This window comes from Diceros bicornis, chromosome 5 (genome assembly GCF_020826845.1).
Source record: "Diceros bicornis minor isolate mBicDic1 chromosome 5, mDicBic1.mat.cur, whole genome shotgun sequence".
NCBI lineage: Eukaryota > Metazoa > Chordata > Mammalia > Perissodactyla > Rhinocerotidae > Diceros > Diceros bicornis.
Window position 1 is genome coordinate 60,355,636 of NC_080744.1, and position 25,339 is coordinate 60,380,974.

The 25,339-nt window shown below is 51.8% G+C and overlaps 1 protein-coding gene across 17 annotated transcripts in view; it reads right to left on the minus strand.

Annotated features, from left to right (window-relative positions):
• MEGF11 (multiple EGF like domains 11) overlaps positions 1-25,339 on the minus strand; it is a 337,099-nt gene that overhangs the window by 223,320 nt on the left and 88,440 nt on the right. Inside the window, exon 2 of one of the 17 annotated variants that reach the window (XM_058541882.1) lies at positions 10,589-10,849. The exons of the other annotated variants lie outside the window; for them this stretch is intronic. The gene's annotated coding sequence lies outside the window, so the exon portion shown is untranslated. The remainder of the gene's footprint in view (positions 1-10,588; positions 10,850-25,339) is intronic. 17 annotated transcript variants of the gene reach the window in all.

The following is a 25,339-nucleotide window of genomic DNA, read 5'->3' on the forward strand; positions in this document are numbered from 1 at the left end:
TTTTGTACTGACATCTCTCCAGCGTGTCTACTTTATCTTTCCAATGCATCTGTAAGCGCCTTGAAGGTGGGGTCGAGTCCTAAGCTGAACTGGTCAGCTCCTTTTGGGAACTGATTTTAGAAAGAGTGTTTCTACTCATCTCAGACACTTCACTGAGGCGGAGGAAGAGCAGCCAGAAAAGAGCCGTCCCCACTTGGGCGCAACTCAGCGCCATTAACTTTAATGGGGCTCCCCTGGCTCTCTCCCAAAGGACAGATCCCAAAGACATATGCCTATGAGATGACTGAGGGAGAACCAATCCCGCAGCAGTGGTTATTAGTCCAGCTCCATTCAGAGTGACAGAGGTTAACACATCGGGCACCATCTGATTTAGGGCATTAATAATTAAATAAGAAAATGCCCCTGGTTTCACTTCGGAGGAAGAGAGCATATAAATAGATCAGCTGGTTACCTTCCCTCTTGTCCACGCTCCCTGCATATTAAGGAGCAGAGGAAGTGAGTAAAGTTCCAGAGGTGGAGAAATTTCTTCCCCGGTTGGGGGGATGAACTGGGCATGGTGGTGAAGGAGAGAGAAGGTGGCCAGGAGGCGAGTCACTCACACCTTCCCACAGGTGCAGTCAGTCCACACACCTGCCGAGGCCTGGACTGATCAACAAGTACTCCTGGAGCGCCACCTGCCAGGCCCTGGGCTGTGCTGGGGAGGACACGAAGGAGTCACACGTGTCAGCTGCAGTCTGGTAGAGGAGACTAAAGCAGCGAGCAGTTAAGTCCCACTGGGGGGCTCGGGGAAGACCTTGTGGAGTGGGTGGGACTTAGGATGAACAGAATATGGAAAGATAGAGGGAAAGAAAGGGCATTGCAGGGGCAGGTACAGCACAAGCAAGCGCACAGAGGCAGGAACGTGCAGGTGGTGTTGGAGGACCAGGCAGCCAAGGGCTTGCCCTGTGGAGCGGTAGAGGGCAACGGGAGAAACTCGGAGGCGTTTTCCAAAATTGCGTTCTGTGGAACTCTAGTCCCATGAGATGTTGATGGAAATCTCCCAGACAAAGATTTCACGAGTGAGTAAGTTCAGGAAATGCTGCCTGCAGTGTCCTCATCTTAAATATTCACAGCAGCATACCATAGGCTCTGAGAAGACCCAAAGTAAAGAGATCTGTTCTACTCTATTTCCCATAAAACTTTCTAGTGGCCGCTCTAGGAGCAGAGGTCCTCAGGATACCCGTATGGAAAACTGCTTCTCTCCGTCAAGATCAAGTCTGAAGGACAACCTGGTCCTGTCAATCTGCATCCTTAGAGTTTGTATTCACTTGTTTATTGTAACACTTGAGGGCCTTCTGTGCCTGGCAGGTGGTGTTAAAGAGAATCTGCCACTGGGTATTCAAGAGACATTGACATCATAGGAAAGGACCACTCCTCCTAGCCTGGGCCTTTGTTCCGGCCTGGGTGGCCCTGCAGCCTGAGCAGATCTTAGAGATGGCGGCATCCTCTGGAGACCCTTGCCTTCTGCTGGGGCCCCGCCAGCACCAGCACCAGCACCTGTAGAGTCCAGCCTGTCTCTGGTGGCAGCACACACCTGGCCACACACCAGCTGCTCCCGTTAGCCAAGATGCATAAAACTGGGGCAGAGGGCAGACAGACAAACAGATGGCCTCTGTCCTGGGATCAGTTGTTATGACCTCACAGTCCATCTGTGCAAAAATCCTCCCCCACCTGCTTTGCTTCCTCCACCTGCCTAGTCCTCCTGACTGTGCCAAAATCTTGGACACTAAAGCCTGATCCGTGTACCTGGAACCTGCTCTCTGTCCATCCCAGTCTCTTCCAGGGAGCCCTTCCTTCTCAACAAATTTGCACTGGTGGCAGGCATGGCGGTGGTCAGGCACTACTTTGTGGGCCCCGGAGGTTTCCACGCACACAACACTGGGCATCGACTGGTAGTGGCTGCTTGGAATGCTATGCTGAGAAACAGGGACTGAGCGGGGAAAGTGTGCCACGATTGATTAGTAATGCCTGTTGTGGGCAATGGGTGGGAAAGGGACACACAGGTGCCATGCACCTGTCATCCCTGTCCTACATTGCTGAACACTTGTTACTAACTTTGGAAATTGCTCCTCTCCTATAGGAACCATCTAGAAGTGGCCTCAGCTCTTCCCTTGGGGCCTTAGAACCTGCACATCATCTTCTGTCCCTTTGTACCATGCCACTAGAACACAATTCATGAGGGCAGGGGTTTTGGTTTGTGTGTCCACTACTGTCTCCAGTGCCCAGAGCACTGTCGGCACATAGAGGGGCCTCAATACATCTTTGTCAACTGATTATTGTCTCTACAGCCAACCGCCTCCCCCAACCTCTCAGCCATTCCGCAGCCTCAGGATCAGCCACACTGCTTGTGTCTGGCCTGACAGGGGCCACCAAAGACCTGTCCCAGAGGCAGGTCATGCTGCCCGGGGCATTCCACCCTGGGCTAACATCGCACCACAGAAACACCAATCTGTTGGTGACGGATACAGTGGGCACTGTGACATTCTGAGAGCGGTTCAAAGACTCCTGCCTTGGCCCCCCACCAGCCCTGGGGCGCGTCTGCTCCAGGAGCCAGCACAAGGCGGGCATTGAAGGCCACTCAAAAGCTCAAGCTGCAGTTGGGGGACTGACTGGCGTTCCGAGCGCCTCATGAAAGGGCACTTTCAGGCTTGGGAGGCGACAGAAGCAAACGCCACAGTGGGACTGATGAAGCAAACGCCTCACATCCCTCCCGGCGTGTGGGCAGACAGAGAGAGGTTTCTATCTTCTATTTATAGAAGATACACACATACACACACTTCTCTATTTTTTCCTGAATAAAACAAAAAAGCCAAGTTTGCACGTAATGGGGCAAATGCCAAGGTCATCATCCCGTCTAGCGGACCCTCTCCTTCATCTGCCCGCTGCTCTCTCACCAGCTCCCAGGCCCACAGCCCCTCTCTGTGTACTGGCCTTGCCGGGGTCTGATTAGTGTGAGGGGAAATGAGGAGCCACGATCGCCCCCTAATTAAGTGGCTTCACTCTTGGCCTTGATGAAGCCTCCTGCCTTCCAGCAATCCCACCCGGGGCTGGGTTTATGCAGAACACTTTCTAATCTCTCTACACTTAAAAAAAAAGTTTAAAAAACAAATCCACAGCTCTTAATCTCCGAAAGAGTGATTCCCTGGCTGCAGGAGCGCAGTGGAAATTCCCAGCACCAACACGGAGGCCCTGCCAGGTGCCTGCCCACTGGATAAATCAGAGAGGATTGGAGTCACCTCGTGAGATGTGGTAAACATCCTGCTCTGACGCAGGCTCCACCCCCCTGATAAATTCTGCTTTCTCCTTGCCCAGGGAAGCCTCGGGCTGCAAATCCTGAAAATGGCACCACGGAGGCCTGCAGTGCCCATCAATCAGGGTCAAAAGACAGTCCTGTCCCCTGCACCCTCAACCACGCAGAGTCTAAGTGGCCCTGACGTCAGTCAGCCTGCGAGAGAAATCACAGCGTATCCCCAGGGCGGGGGTGGGAGATCGTGGGTGGGGGATTAAGGGTGGGGGTGCTATAGAAACTGCCCAAGTAATAAACCACCCCCCTCCCTCCCCCATTGTGTGCAGCCTCTGGGTTCTGGGCCCTCAACCCTCCCATTCCCGAGCAGGCAGCCGCTGCACCCCTAGCCTCCAGCCCCTCTGAAGAGGAAGGGAGAAAATTTATCTGTGTTCTTAGGCCATTCCATTTCTCACAAAGCAGTTATCTCCATCATTCCATTTCTTTGCAAATCAGGGCACACTCAGCTGGCCTGGCCAGCCTTGAGGCTGCCTTTCCCTCCCCCAACCCACCCCACTCCAGGCCTGCCCTGCTTGCCTCTCTCACCCCCTCCAGGGGCTGCAGGGTTCTTGGCACTGTGGGAGGCCCTCATGCGCCGGCATTAAATCATGGCCACATCCACAAAACCCCAAAGACAAGTCAGTCACTCAGGGCCACGTGGCCCCATGGGGATTAGTCCCCATTCCTGCCCACTCAAAAAGAACATTTCTCAGACCACAAGATGCAACCACAAGTGCCTGGATGGGAACAGATCGCTGAGGGATAGGGTCCTGGAGAATCACCCATCATTAAAGATCCAGTCTCCCACCTGGGCTAAACAGCAAACCACGTGGTATCAGGACTGGCACCTGGACAGATTGGGAGCATCAACTGTTCAATGTCTGGTCACCCAGGAGGCGAAACTGTCCCCAGGTGATTCCCTCAAGGTCACATGACACGTTGATGGCAGGGCTCATGTGAAGGGAATGGTGGAGTCCACTGGCCTGGGTTTGAATCCTGACTCTGCCTTACTGCTACATAACCTGATAAAATCATTTACCTGCTCTGGGGCTGAGTGGATCACGTTATGTAAGACCAGCCTCACGGGCTGTTAGGATATTACATGAGTCGGGAGGTAGAGCACTTGGCCCAGGGTCCAGCACATAGAAGGTGCTCACTCAAATATTAGCTTCCTCCAGACCCATATTTCCCACCTTAAAGACCCTTCCAACTCTATAATTCTGAATTCCAGAATTTCTAAGGAGCTGGGGGAAAATAAAAGACTGATGGGAAAATCATCTGCTGGAAAATCTCCACTTGGCTGTATATATTTGGTGACTCCTGGGTCAGTCTTAACTGTACAATTATCAAGACAAGTCACACCTTTCATCCATTCATTCAGCAAATATTTATTGAACACTTGCCAGTCGCTGTGGACACAAAGACGACTCAGGCAGGTCCCTGCCCCAAGACCCCCAAACACCTGCTGGAGGGTGGAGAATGGCTGTGATAGGGCAGTGGCTCAGGCAAGCGTAACGGGATATCGGAGACCCTGCAGGAATGGATGCTTAACATCCCCGCAGGTCCCCCACACGCTGAATCCAGCCCATCTCCATTCCAGTTCCCTCTGAATCCACGCTTGATTGGGGCTGCCTCTTCTGAAGGGAGAGCGGCCCGTTCACAAGCTTGTCCAGCCCCCCAGCTCCTTTCTGTCAGGACTCAGAGCAGCTGCACTTCCTCTCTCCCTCAGGTCTTTCCTCCTGAGTTCCAGCTCAGCTCAGGAGCAGCTCAGCTTCCCACGGGCCCCATTCTTCCCCTCTGTCTGCTAAGTCACTAACGTGCTGTGTGACCCGGGAAAGGTTGCTTTCTCTCTCTGAGCTTCACTCTCTGCTTGTCCCAGAGGCTGGGGTCAGACTGCATCCTCTCTTGGACCCTTCCAACTCTACAAGTTCACCTACAACGTGTCTCCTTCCCTTGCCTTCCCCTTCTCACATTCTTCTCTCTCTTCACCCGCCTCCCAACCTGGGGTTTGCCCCATGTCCCAGCAGCAAGGATATAAAGAGGAGGCAGAAGAATTGGATTCTAGTCTTGGACCCTAGAGAATGCATTTCACTGCTCTGAGCATCCTTTTCCTCTTGGACTATGTGGGAAGGATGAGAGAACAACAGGCTCTCATGAGGATTAAACTGCAGCCCAGAACTGGAAATGCAGGTATCAGTAGGACTGTGATGGCTGGCCCCTTAGTTCCTGTCCACCTCTCTGTCCAATCCTCAGCACTCTTTTGAAGATTCGCCTCTTATATTTTGCTATTCCAGCCCAGTGCCCACACCAGGGCAGCCTCTGCCCCATCACACCTCGGGGCCACCAGCCAGGAGCTAAACAGGAGGGCCTGACTCTCAGCCCATAGTCATGGGCATCAGACTAGGGCAGCCTCTCCAGGTTTCCTTCTGGAACCTTCTGTATGTATCTAGGCCAGGAGATTCTGAAGCCAGACACCAACCATCCTGAAGCCTGAAGGGTCCTACACTTGTGCACTGGTATTGGAAATGCACATTGGTGTGTTCTGGAAAGCATCTCGACAATATATAACAACACGCTTTAGTGTATATCTTTAACCCAGCTTTCTAGTTCTGCAATTTAATTTTTAAAAATTGACCAAGGCCAAGGATAGGTTCAAGAATGTTTTTTGCATCATCTCTTAATAAAGAGATATTTGTTGCAGCATTGAAACAACCAAAATGCCTAAATCAGTGGAGTCTTCACTAAACAAATTCTACCATGTCTACATAACAAAATATTATGCAAACATTAAAAATATTGATGTGTGGAAAAATAGGGATGTCTATACACTAGAGCATTAGTAGTGGTCATCTTTGAGGGGGGAAGGGAGCAATATCATAGGACTTGTGCTTTCTAAATCAAACATTTATGCTGTTATATTAGTGTTTCTAACGGTGAGCATTATTATCGCTACGATCAGAAAAGCAAAGATATTTTAATATACATAAGTTCACTGACATGGAAAGATGCCCCTGATGGATTATTATGTGAAAAACACAGGTCACAAAACAGCATGAACATTATGATCACATTTCTATAAAATGTTCTGTGCATGTGTGTGGAGTGTGTGTGTTGAGAGCGAGGAAGAACAGAAAGATGTCCGGAGGATGTTAAAAATGTTGACAAGGATACCGGGGTGATGATATTTTAGTAGACAAACTTTCTTCTCTATATTTTCTATATGTTTACATTTTCTATGATGAGCTGATCTCAAATTTAAAACTTGAAAAACCACAATAAAGCCATCTTCATTTTGAAAGCAAAGAAAGCAGGCCCTTTTGGCCAGCTTACCCTCCTCCATCCCAGATTCTCCCCCACTGCCCCTTGGGGTGCATTTCCCCAAAGAGCAGAGATTCATGAGCCCTGAGCCTGCTACCCCAGGGACACAGGCCACTTTATGGAGCTTCCCAGGCAGCCCTTGGAGCCATCAAGCTGGGGGGAATTGCCGCTACAATTGTACGGCATGTGATCCTGCTGTGATTACATCCACGCTGTGATTAAAAACATTATGCCATTTCAAAGACCCAGAACGATCTTACCGCACAGGAAAATGGATGGATAATGTACGATTTTTGTCAGCTCTATCCAGTATAATAAATGAATCAGGTATTCAGATTTTAAAAGAAATTTATTGCAGCCCTTGGTCCAAGACACTGAAGAATTCTGGCTCGAAGCCCAGTCAGGTCTGCAGGAGCGCCTCACCTCACTCCAGGGCTCACTCAGCCCCCTGCACCCCCACAGGCTCTGCTCCTCCAGGGGGAACAAGCACTTGAACCCTGGAACCCCAGTTCCTGGGTCCTAATCCCAGCTCCGCCTCTTGCCAAATGTGTGACCTTCGGGAGGTCACTGACCTCTGGGAGTCCCAGCTTCCTCCTCTGTAAAGTGGGAATAGTAAGCAAATCTGACTCACATGGTGGAGAGAAGCCAAAGAGATAAGGGTTAGGAGAAGGGGCTGTAACCAGTAAAACGCTGAGTAAAACATGGTCATTGCCCTCTTGCTGGGGGTTGGGAGGATGCAATACATATACCCCTGGGGGTGTGCGTACAGAGAGAGAATGAGTTTATTAGGGTCCTCCGATAGGAACTCCCTCCCTGGGGTGGGGCAAGTCTCCCAGAAGAGAAAGACTGAAGATGAATTTCAGTAAGTTTACAGTTTGGCCCAGCCCAGGCGCTGCTGACCCACAGTCTAAGCTAGAGATGATTCCCGGTCTGCAACCAGAGGCCAATTTGGCTGCGTTTCTGGCCTAGGCTGTCTGACACCCACTTCCACAGCCGCGTGCATTTGTGAAGAAACAGTTTCTCTGAACTCTGGTTTCCTGGAGGAGCAAGAAGCTCACTCACCTTCCAGAACTTCAGCACCCCTCGCCCTCTCTCAGAAGAAGAAGCCACTAAAACAGCCCTGCGGCAGATAAAAATCTGTCCCTCATCTCCCTGGGTTTAATTTGCAGAATGGCACACAACTCCCAGATTCATCGTGTTCCTGGCCTGATTATTCGTTGTTTATTTCAGTATTTTCCAGGAAATTGTTCATTAAGGATAAAAGCACCTGCTTACTGTAAGGGAGCATTACACAAAGACTCTGGCATGGGGGCCTCAGAAGAACATTAATTAATGAAGCGAAACCGAACAAACACGCTATAAATTAAAGGTCTAAAAAGAAATGTCTGCCATTTAGTGGATTACGATAGAGGGCTGAAGTGAAACGTCATATTTTTAGACCACAATGGTGTTGAAAGAAAAAAAACCGGAGGGGAAAAATTGCAAAAGGTGGCAGAGGTAATGATCTATTTCTGGAGCAACTAAAGCCTGCGCTTCCATTAAGAGAATTATAAATCAATTCTGTTTTGTCTGGGGGCATACACGTGCGGTGTGTGCTAAATTAAAAAGCTTAACATGTGGAAGCAGTTCCTTCTGAGGTTTCTACGGAACAATGCCGACGGACGCATTTAGGCCTCAGAGAGAACTGGCAGGTTATGAAGGGGAAGTGAAGAGGATTTGAGCCATGTTACTGAGTCAGGCGCAGCTGGGCACAGGCCATCCTGAGCACCAGGGTCCAAGAGAAAATGTAAACAGATCTCAATTAACCGGAACCTGCAATTAACCGGAATGCTGCCAAAGCAGCCAGTCACACCCACTGGTGCCAGTCAGGCTCGGCTCTCACCAGCGCATTTTCACCCCAGAGCCAGTGAGATTTTTTCTTCTCCTGAAAAGCAGTTTCCAGGGCTAGCTTCTGTGCTGACAATTTATTCAGCTTCATTTCCCTCGCTTCAGACCCACTTCTGAACAGAGGACAAAGCCTTTAGGAATGATGGCCCTGAAATCATGCAAAATCCCAATAAATCTAGAGATTTGATCCCACTCATCGTAATCCACTAACCAAGGCAGGAAAGGAAAAGGCACAATTGCAAAAGGGATTTGGTTGCAGGCATTGGAACCATAGAAAAGTCTTCTCTGCTTAACTTCCAACCCAACAGGAAATTCAGAAACCTCAATGCCCATTCCTCAAGGGAAAATGGAGGCAGGGGCAGGATCCCCCTGTGACTCCAGCTCTTTCCAGCAGCTTTCTGCCCTCTCCCGAGGCAGGCCAGCCCATGAGGCGCTAACCTCCAACACGCTGAATCACGGCTCTGTAAGAATGGGGAAGCTCGTGCCAAGTCTAAACCAGGCTTCCCTGACGTTCTATCTCTGTGGTGTGCCCACAAATTTCTAAATTTGCCAAAACACATACAAGGACTCAATGGGGTGGGAGGAACAGGAGGCAGGCCAGAAGTTTGCTGAACCATGGCAGGCCTCTGACACATGGACGTTTGGCTGTGCCAAGAGGGGGAGAAGAAAGAGAAGGGGAGCGGACAGGTGGGAGCTGGGTGTGGGGCCTGGGTGTGCACAGCCAGCTAGAAACCGGGGCTCAAGTTTGAGCTCAAGTGAGCATTGTGTACTCATGCCATATTTGGTGTCTTGAGAGCACTTCCTAAGAATCCTCTGTTAATATTCCTCATTGGATGAGAACCCGGATGTAGATGGAGTCAGTGAACATTCCATTCACTCACCAGCCACAGAGCATCTCAATGAGCACCGGAGGAAGAAAGGAAATGAATGGTTCCCGAAGAGCCTGCCCTGCACTGGGCACCTGGCCGATCTCAGTCTTCACAGTGGCCCTATGAAGGAGGTATTACGATCTCCATTTGCAGGTGACAAAATGGACTCACTTTTTAGAAGTGGATGAATGAGATCTGAACTCAGGACTACCCACTTGTCCATCACTATGCTTCCAGGTATGTCTCTGCCCTTCAGATTCAGGTGCCAGTGTGTATGTACAAGTGTGTGTGCACGTGTGCCGTGTGTCATGGAGAGGGGGAGGAATGGGGTCATCTCTTTGGACCAGAGCTTCCTCCACATTCACTAAGTTTGAGCAGAGGAAGGGAGGGCACTACGCTATGGCGAGAAAAGGCCAGGCATGGGCTGGGCTGGGGGACTTTGGGTAAGTCTCCTGACTCCATGCTTCGTTGTCCTCTATTCGCTGAGAGGAAAATTTTCTTAGCCGGGGTTCCTCATCAGAACCCAGAAAACCCAGAAAATGATTTCAATGACTATTTTGTCAACTCTCCTAAGGATGGTACATAACTCGTACCATTCTAGACGCACAGGAGAAAAACCCATTACACACAGTGGATGGCACAGGGCATTAGGGCTGAATTCTCTCTTGAACTTGGCTGAGAAAGTACTAGATGGTTTTTAAGGTCTCTCTGGCTCTGACATGGGAGATTGGTGGGGAGGCTGCGTGCCTCCACTAAAGAAACTGGGGAGGGTGATGTTCCTGAGCACAGCCGAACTGCAAATGAGGATGACAGACCCCCTAGACCAGGTTATCTTAGTTTACAATGTCCTCTGTGTGTATTTCCCTTGTGTCATCCCTTAGCCTAATGACCTTCTTTAAATATGTCAATCTTGCCTCAGCTATGCTTTGAGGAATCAAGGGAGAGGTTGGGGACAGCCCTTTAAGGGGATAAGCACTACCCCTCACCCTTAGGGCTAGCTGGGAGGGTAGGCGGGAGTAGGGCAGCAATAACTGGCAAGAGATCTGAATGGGATCAATAATTGAGCACCTCCCCTGCCCTCAGAGGATGTGGAGTATATTTTATTACAGAAGGGGCCAGTTTCCCAGCAAGGCAGAGCAGGGGTTTGTGCCCCAGGAGTGAGCTAGGCCCCACCCAGAAAATATTCTAATACCTTAAAAACTGAGAGCATTTTCAGCCCTTCTTAAATTTCAGCTCTACTCCTGGAGCCCTGAGATGTTGGGCTGCGTCCCAAGGCAACTGGGAAGGGGCAGCGTGTTGTGGATTTCTGCAGCCACCTCAGCAGGCTCTCAAGAAGCATCTGGCTCTGCAGCAGCCGTGGCAACATCTTGCATCAAAAAGGACATATCTAGACAGCACAGGTGCCTGCCAGACTCTGGATCACTCCACAAAGTGAGCTGAGGATACAATCACCCTGAGGGAGGAAGGCAGAGGAGACATTTATTTCAAACCAATTTCACCCACTGTGGAGCAATCACTAAAGCCAAATACTATCGCTGGGCGTATATGTGTCGTGGCACAGAAATGTGGGAAGGGCGAGTGAGCAGCTGCTGTGGAGAGGACCTGTGAGGGGACAGAATCTGTTGACGGGGCCCCAGAACAAGGTCTCTCACCCCAGGTCTGCCAATAATTACTGTGTGACCCTGAATGAGTCACTGTACCTCTCTGAGCTGTTTCCTGATAAGGAGGAGCTAGAATCACTTCTCAAGTGGGTGGTCTCACCTGAGGAGAGGACATGGGCTTAAAGGCCTGAGTTTCAGCTTTCCAGCATCACCTACCTGCCATGGGACCACAAGAAGACTCTTAACAGCTTCTCTAAGCCTCAATTTCCCCATTTATAAAAGGACGTTGACTGACAGTCCGATAATTTTAGAGCCAAACTTTAACTCTAGGTTCCTTGCAGCTCTAAAAAGTTCTTCAGTCATTCTCTGCAGCAAGAGCAGACGACAGGGAGGAGGTTTCGCTCCTGGTGCCCTTAGCCAGGTGTCAACAAAGGTTTGATAACCAGCCAATGACTGGATCAATGAATCAATGAACAGCTCTCTGTTTTTGCATGAAAGAACTGAGGCCGAGAGGAAAGAGACTTGCCCGAGGTCACACAGCTGATAACAGACAGAGCTGACCTCAAATCCCAGGTCTTGGGACCTAAAATCCAATGCCCCTCCCACTCTGCCGTGCTACCAGGAAAGGAAAGGGAGGCCCTTGAGCAGAGACTCCTGGGGTGTGGGCAAGGCCAGGGCAGCCTGGGGACCGGGGGATAGTGGGATCGTCCTGGGGGCACGTTGGATTCTAGGCACCTCGCATCTACCAGCCGGAGTCAACCCCAGTGTCTGCTGACTTTCCAGCCGGTTCACGAAGCCCTGCCCCAAGGGGGCTGCACTGCAAAGAGAAGAACTGCCAGTGGCTGGCGAGGGTCTCTCCCTGCCACCTCCTTCAGGCTTTTGTGCAGGTATTTATTTTCCTCTTCCAAAGATGGGCATAGAGGAGGCAACTAACTAGAGAGGCAGAGTGCGGTGCTGCAGGAAAGCTTCCAGAATTTAACTTTCTGCTCCCCAGAGGCCTCTGCTGGCAAGTCACAGCCTGACCTCACTCTCTTCTCTGGGCCCTGCTTTCCTGGGCCCTCAGAAACTCTTCTCACCAGCCTTCTCTCCCCAGGACTGAGGGAACAGCTTCTGTAGAGTCTCCCCATCTTAACAATCCCTCACCTTCTCATGGGCTTTTTACAAAGCATGTCCTCGTCTACTGTCTCATTTGATCCTAGAAGAGCCTGTTGGAGATGAGGACTCTGAAGTGGGACTTAGGGGGGTGAGGAGCGGCCCAAAGCTTCAGTGGCAGAGTGGGGACCAGGTAGCACAGGGACAGAAGTCTGACACTTGGCCAGAGGGGGCCACCTCACCCTTGGCCACAGGTGCCAGAGGGGACACCTCACCCTTTCCTCTGGCACCCTGGGGAGCTGCTAAGGCAGAAATCGGGGCACCCCCATCAGAGAGCTCAGGGCAAGGGGAGGTCACTCCTTCCAGCAGGACATCTAACTTTCCCTCCCAATACATGCACATTAAGCAGTAATTAGGACCGAATTTCTGTGGGTGAGACCTAGGCATCAGTGTTTTTTGAAGCTCCCCAGCTGATTCTATTGAGCATCCAGGGTTGAGAACCACCCACTAAGACCCCCTGAGGGCAGGCGCTGGGCCCCCCATGGAGATGAAAGCCTACTAAGGGGGTGACCTCTCCTTTGTCTCTTTCTCCCTTCTCACCCCACAGCACAGGTACCTAGCCCGGGTACCCCCTTCCTGCCAATAAATATCCTGGTCCTGCCCTGGACTCTCCAGACTCCCCGGCCCCATCAAAATGTCATTGGGTGGCAGAAGCAGGGCTCCGCTAAACCTTCAAGAGATTGCCTGCCACCTCCAAGAAGCAGCCAGGCCCAGGTGAATGGGGAGGGCAAAGCTGCTGTAACAGGATTGCCCATCGACCCCTCCTGATAGCACATCTCTATCGCTAACAGACATGGCAGAGGGGCTTGTAGCCCCCCCACCCACCCTAGGCCTTGTACAAGTGCCCTGGGCAACAATCGACACCACCAGAGCCCAACCCTAGATGGTGAACAAGCAAACCTTTACCAGCACCCCCACGGCAGGTGTCCTAGCATCCACAGCCGACTCCGTTTGTGGGATAACCCTGTCGTTCTCTCCACCCACCCATCTCCTCTGCCATTGTCGACTGAGCACCTCTGATATGCCTGGTGCTCAGGACACAGCAGTGAACAAAGCAGACACGTTCCTCCCCACAGGGCTTAGCCACGTGGCAGGTATCATAGTCCCCACTGTACAGGTGAGGGGGCTGAGGCTCAAAGAAGAATGATGGCCTGCCCATCACTGGGCAGGGGCTGAGCCAACCCGGGCCCTTGGGCATGGTGAGCCCTGTGTGTAACTGCCCACGTTCTTGCCCAACCCCACAGTGAAAAGCAGCAGGAAGCCTCCTTCACAGAGGGGAGAGAAGAGCTCACTTAGAGGGGGCTGGAGCCAAGCGGAGGCCCAGGCCGGAGAGCCCCGAGGTCCCGGCATCTGCCTGTGCCTTGCCCTCCCTCCCACTCCCTCCGATAATGAAAACCCTGAGAGCTGCAATGAAATTCACCTTAATAAGTGCTCGTTAGAAATATGCTAATGGAGAGGAAGCTGATATCATATGCCCCGAAACCCCAAAGGGAGAAGGAGACGAAAAGAATTCAATATTGAGTTTTGTCTCATTTCAAAGCCGCTTTCAAAGTGGCCATAAATCTTCTGTGTGACGTGACGTAAGGAGGAGCTGCCAGCGGCTCCGGTGTTAATATTTAGCGGTTGCCAGGTGCTGAACTGCACGCATTTGACTTTCCAGTCCTCACTCTGTGGGGAGGCGGAAGGTGCAAACTAGGTCCCAGGCGTGGGCCGACCCATCCGCACAGCCCGCCCACCTGCCTCAGTTTCTATCTGTGACATTGGCAGAAGTGCATACACTGTGCTGGGTTCCTGGAAGGATCACGCGTGGGTGTTGTCTGGCTTCCGGTGCAGTGGTGGAGAAAACACGCTCCGGGTCAGCCGGTCTGAATGAAGAACAGCTCTGTTAATTACCAGCTGGGTGACTTTGAACAAATGACTTAATCTCATAGAGGTTCCGTTTCCTCATCTGCAAATGGAGATGGTAATCGTATCCACTGTAAAAATTAAATGAGGTAATTACACCCAGTATGTGATACACTGTAAAAAGTCAACAAATGTAGCTGCTATCACATTGGGCACCCAGTAAACAGGAGCTACTGTTTATATTGCGTCTCTTTCAGTTCCCCCAAACTCCATTGTCGCTGATAGAAAACAAACAAACAAACAAACCTGGGCATTGTCTCTTATCCCTTTTTGTTTGTAAGTTGCTGGGTAACTTTGGGAAACTGACTTAACCTCTCTGATTCTTTACTATCTATTCTACAAAGTGAGGATGATAATTCCTGCTTTGATCTATCTGGAGGGTGGTTGTCAAGATAAAAAAGATATGCAAGTGAAAGTGCTTTGAAATGTATAATAAATGACACAGGTGAGGGGAATTATCATCATTGACCTCCAGCAGGAAAGCTGTTCTAGATGCCATGGTTGGCCTCCCTTCTCCAGGCAGCAAGGGACAGTCTCTCTCAAGACCTCAGAGGAAAAAAGTCTAAATTTCTTCCACACAACAGTGACAACAAATTAGAACTTTTAATTCCTATAGACGTCTAACCGAAGTCCTTTCTACTGGCTGCTGAGAAGACGCATGTCTTCTTGCTCTGCCCTCGGGAGAGAGAGAGACAAGCCAATGGTCACCATTCGGATGGGGGTTCCTCATAGTCTGGAACAGTTTGTTTCTAATTCCAATAAGACACAGACTGCTCTGGGGTCCTACGCTTCTTGCGGTTCATGCCAGGTGTGACCCGCCACCCCCACCTCCCACACTGGTCCCTACCTGCCCAATGAGAAGAATCCACTGATTGCATCAATGTCAAGTTGCTATGAGTTTCTAGTGCCTTCTCTCAATTTCTGTATGTATTTCACTGTAGACCCAACAGCTTGTGGGCTGGCGTCAGTTCATGGAGCTCACTGTGAGAAGCTGGAAGGCAATGGGAGCAGAGGAACAAGCTGGAGTTCTTGGCCCCTGGTCCTGCATTGATTGCCAAGATCGGCACCTTCTCGAGGAAGAGGATCATGGTTGTATCTCCTTCTCATCCTCCTGCCCCCTCTGGGCCCATTTCCTCTGCTTTTGCTTTTTCTAACTACTTCCTATGGGGTCCCATAATGCTCCCACCTGAAAACTCAGTCCCACTCCTGAAGCCATTCTTTCCGAGGCAGGCATAATGTGGACACCCTTCCTGACCTGGGGTAAGGGGTGGATGGTCACAGCTGGGTCAAAGCTTCTGGGTCCCTGGATTGTCCCCTGAGTCCCTTCAGCTGCCAGTGAGACCCAAAGGTGAACTTCGGGAGTCTCATCTCTTCCAAAGCCCCAGGCTAACTTTGCCGTCCCCAACCCCCTGCCTCCCATGGAGACCCAGGCCTCAACAATCTGGCTTCTGCCCTGGTCCCTGCTCCTAAATCCTGACTCATTGCCCCTCTCCAACTGGTTAAATGGTGGCCCAGCCCAGGGTCCTTGCAACCTCCTTACACGGCCTGAAGCCTTGCCCTGCATCCAATCATTCGTTCAATGCAGAAGCACCTAGTCAGTGTGAGACATTAGGCAAGGCCCTCAATACATAACATGCCAATTCAGATGCTAATGGGAGAGAGAACAACGTGTGACCAGGACGTCACAGTACCTATGAGGAGACCCAGACTCAGGGGTCATTGGCCATTGTCAAGATATGGAGAGGGGCACTGGCCAGAAGAAGGGGCATATACACTGAGACCTGAAGGAGGCAGAAGAGTTAGCCAGACAGGGCAGGAGTGCTCCAGGCGGAGGGAGAAAGAGCAGGTGCGTTTGAGGAAGTAAAACTGACTTGTTCCGGCTGGAGCAGAGTCTGAGGCAGTGGTAGAGGCTGAGCTGGAGAGGGGTCAGTCCCAGAACCCCACTCGCCTTGTGAGCTACGACTTTGTCCCGAGATAAATGGGCAGCCATTGGAAGGTTTTAAGTAAGGGATCAATTTGGCCAGAGTTGTATTTTCAAAAGATCCTTTCCTGATTTAAAAAAAAAAAAGTGGAAAGAAAGTGAATTCCCATTAATAGGGAAATAATTTTTTTCAATGATGGATGGATATCCACACCATGGAATATCTGGCAGCCATTAAAAGGAATGAAGGAGAGCAACGCTGGTTGAGTTGGAGGGATTTCCAGGAGGTACTGGGAAGGGAAAAAGTCAGAGGCTGGAGAGTATAATCCTGTTTTTCTAAAGCAAACAATCTACACACACACACATACCTGTTTGTGTCTGGTTAGAGTGACATGAAATGGAAGGACACAGAGCAGGATGTTGGCAGGGATTCTCTGAGTGGGCAGGGGGTAAGGGCCCGATGTAGGGGAAAGGGAAGAGGGGGAGAAGTTAAAGAAAAACATTTTAAAGAATGAGCTAATACAACAAGTGTGATATGATCACATTTATGTGAAATTATTTATGTGGAGACCTCAGGTCTCAGCTTATCTGCCCCTTCCTCTGACCAGTGCCCCTTCTCAGGCTCCCTTGGCAGAGGCCCCAGAATGTAAAAAGAAACAAGGAAAAAGAAAAGTGAGCAATCTCCCACTGGCTGAGACACAGAGAGAGGGGGTCAGATGGGGCAGCGCTGGGGCAGGCAGAATGGTGGGGGTGGCTACAGTGGGCCTGCGGTGCAATGTCTCTCTGTGGTCAAGTCTCCACCACGCCAGCTGGCCCCACACCCGTCCCAGGGCCTGATAGCACGTGGGGCCGGCATGCCACTTCACTCCCCCGGGGGGTGCTCAATAAATAATGGCTGGTTCCTGGACATGGCTTCACTGCGGGTAGTGGGAGGCCCTTGGTCAGGTCACCTCACCCCTCAGGGCCTCAGTCTCCAGAACTGTAAGGAGATGCCAAAAAGACCAGGCAAGAGAAGGAAGGACAGGTGCCCAGGACAGGATGGCATCAAGGGTCTGGGCCCGACAGAGTGGCTCACTCAGCCTCCTCCTTTCCCCACTGCCCTGGGCTGTCATTCACGGATCCTTTCCCAAATAACCACAACCATAGACGCAGGCACCCTGGAGCTCCACTGATGGGCAAATGTGGCTGGCATCAGTGTGTCAGTAAACTGTCCAGAAATGCCCCACATGCCCCATCCTCTGTGGAATGACAGGTCGTAACACCAGACTGTCGGATGGGCTTGATTCCTGATTCTGCCTGGCCAAGTGACCTTGACAGTCACTTGATCTCTCAGATCCCCAGTTTCCCCATCTGCAAAGCAGGGATATTAACAGGACCTACTTCAAGGGGCAGTAGTGAGGACTGAATGAGTCAGTGCAGCCTGAGGAGGAGTTGTTTTTATATTATTGTTGGTGGTGTCCACGGATCTCTTCAGGCTAAGTCTATTTTCCCAGCCCCGTCCCCACCTCCAGGCACCTTCCTGAGCTGGCCAGACCACTCCCCTGTCAGCATCACTCAGAATACAGCCCACTGGGGTTCAGACAAAACATTGAGTGGGAAGCCAGCTGTGATGCAATTACAAAGGTTAATTGCAGGATTCAACAAGAGGGAGAGACCTCGGCCCACTCATAAATACAGCTGATTAAGAAACAAGCATCATTTTGTAATTATGCCACTGACAGAAATCCACCATCCCACTTAGCAGTTTTAGAGCCGAGTCGGGAGGTTCACCAGAGACACTCTCACTGGTACCCACCCCCAGGGGCTTCCGCGACCCCACCCGGCCTCTGGAGCATCACCCAGGGCTGTGTTCCTCAGAAGCTGCAAGTGGCCTTGGGCCTAGAAGAATGCCCATCCTGCTGCTCCCTGGAAGAGTACCTGCTGGAGCCCCCAAGAAGTCAATTAACAGCATCTGGCTAATTAAAACAAGATGTTACATTTCATCGTTGACTCAGTCAGAGTTGTGGCGGGAGCCTGGGAGAAGCGGCCCCCACATCCCAAACAGCTCCCCCTTTCATGTGGCTCTGGGGAGACAAAGCTTCTCTGATCCCTTTGAAAGCCGTGGTCCCAACAGCCCCGGAGCAGGGAGCCGGCCCACCCAGGGGAGAACGGCAGTTCAAAGCCAGCCTGGCAGGCATGGTGGGGTCCAGTTGGGATCGGGAATAATTAGGGCATTCCAGACCATAAGAATCAATGACATAATTAACAAATATTGTGCTATTCCTCAGAATCTTGCTGTGAATTACACTGTCTTTGATCAGACAATGTTCCCTGACTGTTAATGACATGTAATGTTAATTACCGGAGAAAGGGAACTACTCAGAAGGAAGATTTCCTCAGAGAATAATTAATATTCTTTGAGGAGTCACGGAGCCTGTGAGGGGGGCTTTTTTCCCCCAGTTGTAGGGACTTAGAAACCTCAGGAAGCCCACCCGCCTTGTCCATGGGTGGGCAGGGCTATCCTTAAGAAGAGAGTGACTTACACATAGTAGGCAGGCTCTCAAGACTTGTTAGCGGAATGAAAGGATGGATGAATGAATGAAGAGGTTCCCCTGGGAATCTGTTAGGATCCTAGGATGGGAAAGCAAGAACACTTTGAATCATAATCCAGTCCCCCTTTTTTCAAATGAGGAAACTAAGGTTCAGGGAGAGGAAGAGACTTTCCAAAGCCACACCCCTTGTCAGTGACTAACTTGGGACGAAAACTCAGGTGTCAGACGATGTTCCCATCTCCTTTCCACCACCATCACCCTGCTTAGTTCTTTGGTGGAAGTTAGGAAAGATTCAAGGGACAAGGAAGGAATGTCTTAGCGGTCGGGGAAGCACACTTTTTGCCCTGAAGTGCACTGGGAATATTTCAGGAGTGTCCAGCCTCACATCTTTGACCTGCTTGGAATTCCCCAAGTTGGGGAGGAATGTCCCAATCAGCTGTGACAGCCCCTAAAACACAGGCCGCATGTCAGGCAACTGCAGAGCCCTGACCACAGGCCCAGAGAAAGGTCTCCTGCCCCTCAGGCTCCTCCCCAGTCCAGAAGGAAGGACAGAAAAGAAAGGAGTCGGCACCCCTCTCCTCGGCACCCACAGACCGTCGCTGTCTTCTCCCTGTACCCTGTGGGGCCGAGTCCCCTGGGAGAACCAAGGCCTCATTCCCCAGACTGAGCTCTACCAGAGGGAAGGCAGAGAGCAGGGGTCAGGACACTGGCTTCAGGTCCTGCTGTGCCACCAATCATGCACAGGTCACACCCACCATGGGTCTCGGTTTCTTCCCGAGGTCAAGGTTGCTTCCCACTCCAGATAATCACTCTGCCTCCTTTCAGGCTGATATCCCTGGATCTGAAACAATGGGAGCAAACCCAGCCTCCTCCTACTCTTCTGAGGAGTCCTCAGTTTCCCTTCCTGCTTCCTCAGGAATTTCTTACTTCCTACATCAAATGCCTCTCCCAGGGAAAACAGGTCACTAGGTCTGATGGATCCCTAGTTTCCAGCAGAGAAGAGGTCCCACCCCGGCCCCACTTCCCCCTTCTCCCCAGGGGCCAGAGCGGAGCTCCCAGCTCCATTCTCAGCAGGCCGATAGCAGGCTCCGGGAGAGTAGGACAACAGGAGGAGTAGGGGTTGGCCACCTCCCCACTCCATTGCTGCTCAGATGCTCTTCAGTGCCTGGCTTCCATCCCGAAAGCAATCACAGGCATTGAGTGGCACAAGGGCCTGACGCAGGGGGTGGGGTGAGGAGGGTGCAGGCAGATGCTGCTGCATGACATCTGTCACCCCTCCCACCTGCCCACCTTCAGGTTCCAATGCTCCAGCCTTGGCAGCCCCCTGCCTGCTTCTTGGATTTTTGCTCCAGATGGCCCAGCTCCAAAGCACCACCAGACCCACCCACTCCTCCAGCCCCCAGGAAACATGGGCCTGTCACTAAGAATGGCAAGGTAGTGCCTGGTGAGCATGTTCCTGTGTCTCAGTATCCCCATTTGTTCGATAAAAACCCACTTTGGTTTCAAGTCACACCTTTCTCTTCAGTGTCTCTTTAGTGCTCTCACAAGTAGGAAGGCCTAGCAAGAGGGTCCCTGTTTTTCAGAGACAAAATACAGACACAAAGAGCATGATGGCTCAATGCAGGAGCCAGGACTGAAACTCAGACTTGCCCTGCCTCCCCACCCTACCTCCAACTGATTCAGGCCTCTTCTCTGCTGCGTAAGTCACCTCCAGCATCACCTTCCAAGGCAGAGAAAATAGAAATTATTCTGCAGCCTCGTTGCCCAGAAGCCGGGGCTGACCCCTGACATCTGACCCCTGACATCTGAGGGGCCCTGCCTGAGATCCTCTGAGGACAGGCCAGGGCTCATCCTCCCCAAACCCTGGCTCCTCACCCAGTGGGGGCGTGACTTTGCTTCTCTCTGGACTATTCCTGTGCTTGAAGTCTCCACAGAGAGAACCACTGGGTTCTGGAAAGCTCCCCTTCCTTGACAGGAGACTGTAGACGGAGGGAGAATGCTACCACTGTCCCCTCATTGTGGCCTTATGGATGCACATGGCCCTCGGGGCAGCAGGTGGTCACAAGCTAGGCTGCCTGTCCCCATGCCAGATGGCACTGGTGTCCAGCACACATCCCAGGGGCCAGCCTGCCCAACTGGCAGCAGTGACCCAGAGCCCAGGGCTCAGGCCACCAGGACCGGGCCATGGCTGGGGGAACCCAGGCCTCAGGGGAGGCCACTCCTCTCCACCAAGCCTCCGCCCTGCTCACAGGCAGATCCTCTTTGTGCGAGCACACGCCACCCACGACAATCCCCTACCTGGAGTGTCCTCTCCCCTCTCCTCTCCTTGTCCCCTTCTCCTGCAGACACGTCTGCCCTCAGTCCTTCACTCCCCCTCTGTCCCTTCTAGAGAACCTGCAATGCCAGATTGTCCTTTCACACTCACTCCTGTTGCCTCCCACCCAGGCTCCAAGCTCTTGAGAGGAAAGGGCCCCAGTTGACGCGGCTTCCACATTCCCCACAGCACTGACGTCTCACTCGGAGCTGAACAGGTGATCCATAAGGGTCTTTAGTGGATGGGCTGATGGAAAGAGTGAGGCGGGTTCCCCTTGGCTTACCCAGTGCCCATGAGAGAAACCAGCTCTGACTTGTGGAGTGATTGAAAGAAGCACTTCCTGCTCCCTTCGTCCATCGTATCTGACTCCCCAGTGCTCCCAGAAACAGAGGAGCCACTTCTCAGCAAGCTCTTCAGGAGGCGCCGGGAGCATGGAGAAGTAATGGGTCTGGGGCTGTGGAATCAGGGGACTGGGCTCACGCTCTGGTTCCGTGTTCCCACTGTGCTCCCTGAGCAATCTGCAGCTTCCCTCCAAGGCTCAGTCACCTCACCTGGCAGGGCAGAAGATAGGGGCATGGGAACTCATGCATATTAAGCACCTGGCCCACAGGGGGTGCTCCCTAAATGCCAGCTCCCCTCCTCCTCCCTCTGGCCAGCTCTGGGTTTCAATCCAGGCCCCTGTGATGGCTATCAGCAGCTCGAGGGAGTGATGCTCAGGGTCCTGCCAACCCCGGCTCCCCGAGGACAGCCACCCCTGGAGCTGGGCTGCCCACCAGCTCCCTGATGGCCTGTTTCTCCAAAGACAGGTGAAAACCCCCGCTCCGATACCGGGCGAGGAGCAGCTTTGCGTGAGACAGGCAGCCAGGCGGCACCCGCAGACGTGGCTGGAGTAAATGATAGTGTAACCCTTGCTACCCGAAACAACAACATCATAACTGTCAGAGCAATTTTCCACCTCAGTAGTTTAACACCTGAACTGTTGCTGCACTCCCTCCTTGCCCCCACCCTCCACGCTCACTCACGCTCTCTCTCTCTCTCTCTCCATCTCACTGCACTGAAGTTGGCCAGCTCAGCTTGGAGACACCTCTTCTGGAATAGGTGGCAAGCAGTGTTTGTCCCCAAGAGCCAAGGGCTGCAGAATTAATCAGCATACGGAGTCTTCAGAGAAGAGAGGAAAGGGAAAAGCCCACAGGCTCGAAACCTGCCCCAGCATCTGTCAACATCTGGGATATAAGCAATCCAGGGATTTAACAGGGATTCCAACATTAGACTGCCTCCAACTCCCAGTCATAAAGATGCAGTTATTAATTTTTATTTACTGGGATCATATTTACTTTCCTAGAATGAGAGGAAAAGCGCTGGAGGGACATGAAGACAGAGGCACTCCAAAAATGATGCCTGTCTGTTGGGGACCTGCCAGAAAAAGACACACACACTTGGAGTGATGGTCAAAATCTTTAACAACTGGTGGGGCAGAGGAACTGACCGATCGCCCTTCTGTTGGGCCAGGAGGTTGCCCTATATGATGGACTGCAGCGGGGGTGGGTCCCAGGGGACAGCCTGGGGTGGCAGGGAGGACAGTCTCAGGGGACCTGGGGAAGCAGCTCAGCTATTCACCAACCAGTATGGAAGTATTGCAATATTTTAACAAGCATCACACACACACACACACACACACACACACACACACACACACACACCTTCCTCCCCCAGTTACTCCAGCAGAAAATCCCTGTCATAGTCTCTCCCCAGGGAACCATCAAGTTCTCTGACAGCCAACACATTCCCCTTCAGGGGAAACCAAGGGCCAAATCAGAATCACAGAGTCAGGACGGCAGAGCCGGAAGGGATCACTGAGGTGATCTTGTCCAACCCTTCAGTTGACAGATGTGGAAACCGAGGCTGCTCAAGGTCACTCTGGGACATAAGGGCAGGGCCTGAATGGGACCCTGGCCCACTCAGTGCTCACTGTGCTGGCTCTGTCACCAGAGCCAACCCCCACGGTCACAGGTCACTGCACTGTGCACTAATTGGGTAGGTGGTTCACACACAGTGAGGCCCACCCTCTTGGGTAAGAGCTCAGAGGCAGGACCACTGAGGGAGAGCCCTCGCTGGAGAATTTGTCCATACCTGCCTCGGGGTGAGGGCAGTGCGAGTGGGGCAGGAAGGAGGCTGGGCAGACCCTAAGACACCAGGCTTTGTGACTTGGGAAGAAAGCACACCCCAAATTCAGGTTGTGATGCAAACAGAGGTTAAGGGGTCGGGAGTCAGATATTCATATCCTTGCTGATTTCCTCCAGGCTCATGGCCTTAAGTAGCCTATCAGACACGGACCACTCTCACATTTGCCCGTGAACTCCAGACTGGGTTTCCACCTTCCCACTCAATCTCTCTACACGGATGTCTAATAGACATCTCAAATTTAACACGCCCCGAACCTGATGTCCCCCCAGAAGCCTGCCCCTCCTACAGCCTTCCCCATTTCAGGGACCTGGGCTGGGACACTTAAGAGTCATCCTTGATTCTTCTCTTTCTCTCACACCCCCCAGCCCACCTCTCAGCAAATTCTGTTGGCTCTACATTCAAAATGTATCCTGAATCTGATTTCTTCTCCCCACCTCCACTGCTCCCACCCTGATCCCAGCCACATCATCTGACACCTGTCAGTAGCCTCCTCACCTGTCTCCTGCTGGCCCCCCTGTCTGGGAGCCTTCTGGCCTCTATGGTTGTGCACCCTTGTTCCTGTCCCCTTCCAGTGCCCCCTGCCTTGGTTAACCCTGGCTATTGACTAAAACAGGAATTTCAAGTCCTCCCTGGTCCAGGAGCTCACAGGGGGCCCCAACCTCCTCCGTGGAAGTCAGGCATCCCAGACGTGGGTGGTGTCCAAGCTGAGAGGACCTCACCATCACAGTCCAATTCCCTCTGTATCCAGAACCCTGCCGGAGGTCACAGAGCCAAGGCGAAACCCCTCTAAACTCCAGCCCCATCACTTCCCACAAGGCCTCGGGAGCCAGGAGTCAGATGCTCCCAGCGTGAGCTCCTGCACCACGAGGCTCTCTCCCCTCTTCACATGCCACACGTGGGGGCAAGCCTCGACTCTGGTATTTACATGTCATACATGGACAAGGCATCTATATCATATTTAGCGACATCTCCACAGACAGACAATGCCACCCTCCCTCCTCACTCCCCCCGGGGACCATCTCATCCATCTCTGCTTTCCTGATCATAACTGGCAGAATGGTATTAATCCTTGAATGACAAAAAAAAAAAATCAACTCTGCTTTAATTAGTCAAAGTGAGTAAAGAAGCACAAGCGTCCTGTCCCACCAATGTCACCTCACACACCCCATGTTTCAGCAGCTGAAGATCCCACCACTGGATCCCACCAATCTGGCTACAAGAAATCACCTCCTTGGGGGGGATGGGGGAGGGGAGACCTACTACCCACAGGGCTTTGTGCCAGGTATTCCCTCCAGCCCCACCAGTGTCACCACCCACCGCCCTACAGCAGCTCTGGGTCCGGAATCTCCTGCCATCTTTGCCCCCGTTCCCTGCACTAATGTCACTAAGAGAGGACATTGTTGGCAGCACTTAAGCAGGACTCCCAGCCCTCTAGCACCTGTCCTGCAGACGCCTGACAGAGGAAGATAAATATATTTATAATATACAGCAAAGTGAATAAGAAAGAATTTATATAGTTGTCTCTGACAAAGCTGACAGGCCAGGGCTGGCAGCTTTAATCAGTTCCCAGCTGAGCCCAGGAAATCTACAGGCACACAGCTCTGACCTTTTGGACCAATTTCTAAAGGGAAGGTTAAAGTTGTGCCGCAAAGTATGTTTTTTTTAATTTTAAATGAAAGAGGGGTGTGAGATTGTATATACACGCCAACCTCCAAGGTGGTAATGGGAACACGGGAATGAGATTTTATTTTGAATTAATCCCCAGATGCCCTCCTGCTGTTGCCCCTCTGAAATCTTTTGCTCTCTGGGTGAAACACAGCGGTTCCCATTTGTCTGATGAAATGCTCGCTTGCGTGAACGACTTGCAAATGGACTGAAAATGCGTGTGGCTGCAGATTCCAAAGATTCATTTTTGATAAATATATTGCCAGAAAAGGGACTAAATATTTAAAATGTCACTTTTAAGCCCTGCATCGTTTTTGTCCCCGTAACCGGAAGGACTGTTGGGAACATCTGTGAGTCCCGAGTTGGTGTCACCCACGAGTATTCCTCTCCTCTCGTGCAGAGTCAACAGTCAGAAGCTTTGAGTGGAAAGCTAATGAAATTTGGTTTCACTACAGCCAACCATTTAAAGTCCTCCTTTTCCAAAGGCGGGCTTCACACCAACACAGCCACTTCTTCCCGTCAGATGGAACCACCTGGACCTTCCTCAAAGGCCCTCTGCCTCTTGGGCTGAGAACAGGACTTGGGGTGCCAGGTTCCAGCAGCAGCTGCTTGCCTTGGGCCCCGAGAGCCCTTTGCATCCACCTCTGGATCAGGATCCAAAACCTGGCTG